The following is a 6,661-nucleotide window of genomic DNA, read 5'->3' on the forward strand; positions in this document are numbered from 1 at the left end:
TAGCTATCTGTAGGTACATCAACCACTACATATTTATATAACGAAATATATCAACTAACCCTACAAAATTACATCAACTCAAAGGCCGGTCACACAGAAAAGCCTAAAGGTGCTATAATGACCAAAGATCAGGGCAGGACATTCTGGGTGTACGACCACATATTATGGTGCGGGAGACCCAATGGTCTGGACAGAACAAGAGAAGCCAGTTGGAGGCTAAGCTAATGAGACCATCAAGGAATCAAGGTGACGCACGGCAAGAGAACACCGCCCGGGATGGCGTGGTGCTCCATATCCCTTAAACTATATGAGGCCACGGCTAATTTTATGAATAAGATGGGCAAGGCGAAGTGTGTTCCTGCATTGCATCAGGGAGAAAGCATTTCGTATTACAGACTACGGATGTCAGAGCACATTTTGAAATGTTTGAAAAAATCTGGGAAAAAATCTAGCACGTTGACACAACATCAATGCACAAAATTTCATTCAGAAATTAGAAAATTGCTTGAGATACAAAAATGACCAATTTGGCATCAATGCGATAATGGGCCAAAGCTAAAGTCCAACTTAAGTTATGTTGCTATTGGAGAATTTGTGGTTTGGCAGTTTTGTTGTGGACTTGTAGAAATGAAGTGATATTTGAGCTCAAACCCATCATACTGACCCATTGTATTGTGTCATGTTTCTACAACAGCAATTGAGGATCCTATGGAGAGGCGAAGCAGCAACTACTTGAGGCCCTCATCACCAAACTGAGGAAGACAAAGCAAAGCCCGCGCTTGGTCGGCATTGCTAAGCACTGGAGTTGAGCGTTTTGTAGTTTCTTTTGCACAAGTTGTACAAACCTATATTGTCAGTTAGTGAGGGAGTCTTTTGGTAATGATAATTAAACCCTTGGTGCCTTTTTTGTTGTTTTGAGTCAACCAAATAGAGATTGCGCATCTTTTCATGGCTCTGGGTGAGTTCTGGAAGCAATATTTTGCTGGGGCACCGCGGCATCTTGTTTCAATTATGTCTTATCTAGTTGTACAACATGGTTGTAATTTTCAGGGCCACAAACGTACTGGTAGCAGCATTGCTGTGGACATGTGGATCAATCAATGTAAACATCAGGCAATGAATGTATGTATAAGGTTGATGAGAATTATTGTCCGCCATGCCATGTTGCTATGTCTTTGAATCCAAATGCTATGTCTTTAAACTCCTCCTCCTTCCACCCCTAGCCATCGCGTCCAACGTCAACTGCCGCCCGGAACCCTAGCTAGGACCTCTCTTCCACCCATGGCGCAGTCCACAGGAGGTGCAGCACACCAAGATCCCTCGACTATGGCGGGTAGGCATCCCTCCTACCCTTCTTCTTCTTCTTCTTCTTCTTCTTCTTCTTCTTCTTCTTCTTCTTCTTCTTCTTCTTCTTCTTCTTCTTCTTCTTCTTCTTCTAAGACCATGTCTATATATACTAGGAAGGGTCATCTACCCGCGTGCGGGATACGCATGAGACTTAGACTTAGGACTTTGGGCGCTTGGCGACGGCGATGAGAGGAGCCTATTAGGTTGGCGGCGAGCAGCAGAAGCCCGCGGAGCAAGAGAGCAGGACAGGACTTGGAGAAGACGATGGCCGCAGAGGTGGATTGCATTGCCGTGCACCCGGCTAACCGGGGTGCAATGGGAGGAGAGCTCGTGCGGCCTCCTTGTCACGGACGACGGCGGCGAAGGCAAAGAACGGCAGGAGGAGGCATGATGGAGCGAAAAGGATGTGGGATTTGTGACTCCGACGGGATGGTTGAATGCGGACGGCGTGGGGCCATGTGAGTCACTGAGCAGGATGAAACGACGAAGCCGAGGAAGGAGCCCCGCAATTGCCGACCGGAACCAAGGAAGAAGAAGAAGGAGACAAAAAAAGAAAAACCGGTGCTGATGTGACGTGGTGTGCCTTTTTTTTAACATAGTATAGACGCAAGCGCTCATATGAAAATTCTAAAATAAACCTAGAAATAAATGCGAGCAACATGATTTGAACCCTGATGGCAACCTAGCGTGCTTTGCATCATGGTTTGGTATCCAAGCAGAGAGGGGCGCTCTCTTCTTTCCACGTAATAATTCTTGCTTCACGGCATCACGTAATAAGGAAGACTACCACAACTTGCGGTGGACCTGAATCACGCACGCACGCTCGCACACACATGACAACGTTTGGTGTGCTTCCGATCGAACGAGGGACGACTCTGTCTCTGAGTATGTATGAATCAGCCTGACTCCGAACATGACTCTCACTACGTAGAATAATAACCGATGCCGATTGTATTAGAGTCTCACCGCCCTATTCTTCCGATTATATTATACTAAAGGGTCGCGGACGGTATCATAAATCAAATCAATTGTCACCAACCAAACGCATCGTCGCTAGTACAAACCCCAATTCCAATCGCCACTGCCGCCCGCCCGCCTTAGACTAGCCACAATGAAGAATAACAAACAGTAGTAACAGGCACATTTTCCTAGACTATGTTACTATCTTCATAGTGAGTAGTAACTTAAGTGTGATAACATGCAAAGATTCATTTATTATGTTATAGACTCATATTGCATTGAGACATGTGATGTTACAGTAACTAGCTAAGTTACTACAGCTAGCTATCTCCTCATTAACTCATTACCACATAAGCAAATTTACTGAGTTGGACCCGATGTTACTGTTGAAATTACTCCCATTATGGCTAGTCTTACGGCCCGCGCTCCGCCATGTCTGACATCCCTGCCGCCGCTGCTTCCAGGCGCTCGGCCCGTCGTCCCTGAGTGCTGGCCGACTCAAAGTGCCACATCAGCGACCGCGACAACGCGTCCACCGCACACGCCGTCACGAGCGAAGGGCGCGACATCAAGGTGACCTGCGAGCTCGCGGACCCGCCCGGCGTCTCTCGCTGCTTCGTCCACTGCCCCAGCCTGCCGAAGAACCTCTACGGCGGAGATCCCGTGGTTCTGAGCTCGGCGGACGCGTTCTTCCTGCTCATTGTCCCGTTCGCCCAAGGCTCCAGGCGTAGCGAGTACAACGATTTCTTCGTCTACAGCTTAGGTCCAGGGGCTCCATCTCTCCGCCTTCTCCCTGACGTCAGCCCCGACCGCTATCCCGACAACGTCACGCTGGCCGGCGTCGTGCCCCTGGGCGGCTCCGATCTTAACAACGAAAGCTACGCCGTGGTCTTCCCGCGATACACCAACGACCCGTACTACACGAAGGACTCTACCAGCAAGAAGTACAAGTACATCCACCACGTGTATCGCTCCAATATTTCTTGGTGTCCGTGGAACACCGAGGTGGCCAGCATCGCAATGGACACCAATAAGTACCTCAATCATGAGGTGATAATGCGGCACGAAGGCACCCGCGTGATCTTCGCTGGAAGGGAAACACTCGGCTGGTTCAATCATTGGCATGGCGTCATTCTATGCAACGTGCTCGACCGCAGTCCGGTCATGCGTTTGATCCAATGGCCTGTTTCGATCCCTTGCGATCCGGTGTCGCGGTTCGGCACGGGAGTTGACAATATGTATGCACGGCTGTTTCGCGACGTTGCTATAAGCAATGGCGTGATTAGGCTCGTCGAGCTGAAATCTTGTCGGTCTAGCGATACTTGCAATCAGAAAGGGGTCATTGGACAAGGTTGGATGGTCACCACATGGAACAAGGGGATTTGCTCAGAGAAGTGGCACAAGAGATTCACTGTCAAGGCTGATAACGTGCCTATCACAGGTTCAAGTTACCCTAAGGTATCAGCTCGTAAGAGGTTGAGCTGGGATAAGGTGATCCATGGTTGTCCCACTCTGAGCTTGTGTGACGATGATGTTGTCTACATCATGGCTAGACTGAACATTCGCTCCCCAGTTGCATGGATGCTTGCCATTAACATCAGAGAGGGAACATTGGAAGGGGTCAAGCAGTTTTCCGCTGAAAAGATGCTCGGTCTTGAACCGACTTTTGTTCAGTTTGCCATGTCCGACTACCTCAGTTAGTGGAGAAATCAGTTATAAGTACTTGTATTAAAAATCTTGATGATTTATAGCTTTGCCTACAGATTAGCAACTTTATAGGATGTGTTTCTTATTGAGTTTTATTGCGATGAAACAAGTTTACTCAACAATGATAGGGTTGTATATATGTGCTTCTTGTTGATGCGTGGACTTTGTTTATGACTCTGAGTTGAGTTACTAGAAATTAACATGAACATGAACATCGAAACTCCTGTCTCTCTCTCTGCTAGGCCTTGTTGTCATTAGACAAGATCGTTGCAGCATAGGAAGATTGTTGGCCGTGCAAACTCTTTACGGTTGAACTTCAATTGCAATTTACAAATGCTTGTTCTGCCCGCTTGATTATGATGCCTCGACTTAGAAAACTAGTGTCGGTTCAGAGCTACATTATGATGCCTCAAGCAATTATCCTACAGCCGTGCAGCTACTGAAGCAAAAGATAGCCGATCGACGATATAAACCAAGCAATACAGTTTGATTTAGATTTTGGACCAGTCCGTCTTAAACCTGTCAGATGAAATGCAGCTGCTTCTGTTCTTCCCTTTGTAACCTTATTGAACTGCATACCCTTTCCAAGAATGTCACTTGCATATTTTTAGCTTTTGCATGCAAAATATGATGGACACACCATCAGTGAAAAATTAGTATTCTTAGTGAGGTTTACTTTATTTGTATATATAGAAAATAATTGACGGTGATTGATGAAGAGATTGGTACGAACTATACTATAGTATGGTCAGAAATGCTGGGATGTAAAGAACTTACCTTATTGTCACCAAAGTAAAGCACTGACGTAAGTGGTTTACTGGTCTGAGGTTCTTGTTTTCCAGCTAAGTTTGGTTTTTTCGTCAGAAGAAAAAATGCGTATGGATATTTACAACGGCCGTGCTTTCAGAATGTAAAGTGGTTCGTTCTCGGTTTTCCTGGATGGATTTGCAGGTCAAGCAAACGTGTATCCATTTGATATGGGCGACAGTGCCACGTCCAAATGCCGTGACTTACACGAAGTTTACGCTGGTGGTGGGCATGGCTGTAACACCCTCGATGTGACTATATCTCCCACATGTCGAGGCACGACTTAGAGGCATAATTGTATTGAAGGCATATGTCGCAAGTGAGGTAATCTTCACACAACCCATGTAATATAATAAGGAAAGAGATACATAGTTGGCTTACAATCGCCACTTCACACAATTGCATAAATAAACATTACATCAATCAAATACACTCATGGTCCGACTACGGAACCAAAATAAAAGAAGAACCCCAAATGCGACACGGTCCCCGATCGACCCCAACTGGGCTCCACTACTGATCAACTGAAACGAAACAACACAAAGGACAAGATCTTCATCGAGCTCCTCCTGAGCTTGGTAGCGTCATCTGCACGGACTCATCGGCACCTGCAAGCTGGTTTTGGAAGTATCTGTGAGCCACAGGGACTCAGCAATCTCGCACCCTCGCGATCAAGACTATTTAAGCTTATAGGTAAGGTAAAGGTATGAAGTGGAGCTGCAGCAAGCAACTAGCATATATGGTGGCTAACATATTCGCAAAAGAGAGCGAGAAGAGAAGGCAAAGCGCAGTCAAGAAACTATGATCAAGAAGTGATCCTATAGCAACCTACGTCAAGCATAACTCCAACAACCGTGTTCACTTCCCGGACTCCGCCGGAAAGAGACCATCACGGTTACACACGCTGTTGATACATTTTAATTAAGTTAAGGTTCAAGATATCTACAACCGGACATTAACAAATTCCCATCTGCCCATAACCGCGGGCATGGCTTTCGAAAGTTCAAATCCCTGCAGGGGTGTCCCAACTTATCCCATCACAAGCTCTCACGGTCAACGAAGGAATAGACCTCTACCCGAGACGTTCCGATCAGACTCGGTATCCCGGTACAACAAGACATTTCGACAGGGTAAAACTAAACCAGCAACACCGCCCGAATGTGCCGACAAATCCCGATAGGAGCTGCACATATCTCTTTCTCAGGGCACACCGGATCGTCCAAACTTCCGGTAGGCCAGCCCAGAGTTGCCCCTGGTGGCCACCGGCGGCTGACAAGTTGGACCAACACTCAGAGGAGCACTGGCCCGGAGGGGGGGGGGTAAAATAATGATGACCCTTGGGCGTGCGACCCCCAAGGGAAAAAAAGGCTAGGCGGCGAATGGTAAAACCAATGTTGGGCATTGCTGTAAAAGCTTTACTTAAGGCGAACTGTCAAGGGTCCCATTATAGCCGAACCGCGTGAGGAACGCAAAATCCGGGAACATAACACCGATATGACGGAAACTAGGGCGGCAAGAATGGAACAAAACACCATGCATAAGGCCGAGCCTTCCACCCTTTACCAAGTATATAGATGCATTAATTAAATAAGATATATTGTGATATCCCAACAAGTAAATAAATGTTCCAACAAGGAACGGCATCTCCATGTTCCAACAAGGAACATACTTCAATCTTCACCTGCAACTAACAACGCTATAAGAGGGGCTGAGCAAAGGGGTAACACAGCCAATCAACGGTTTGCTAGGACAAGGTGGGTTAGAGGTTTGACATGGCAATTGGGAGGCTGACAAGCAAATGGTAGGCATCGTAGCATTGGCATAGCAAAAGAGCGAGCAA

At 46.9% G+C, this 6,661-nt stretch overlaps 1 pseudogene; it reads left to right on the forward strand.

Annotated features, from left to right (window-relative positions):
* The first annotated feature begins 2,739 nt into the window (after positions 1-2,739).
* Positions 2,740-4,026, forward strand: LOC147977954 (uncharacterized; annotated as a pseudogene).
* The last annotated feature ends 2,635 nt before the right edge of the window (positions 4,027-6,661 follow it).

Source organism: Triticum urartu, chromosome 3A, assembly GCF_056163025.1.
Source record: "Triticum urartu cultivar PI428250 chromosome 3A, HENAU_Tu73, whole genome shotgun sequence".
In the NCBI taxonomy this organism is placed as follows: domain Eukaryota; kingdom Viridiplantae; phylum Streptophyta; class Magnoliopsida; order Poales; family Poaceae; genus Triticum; species Triticum urartu.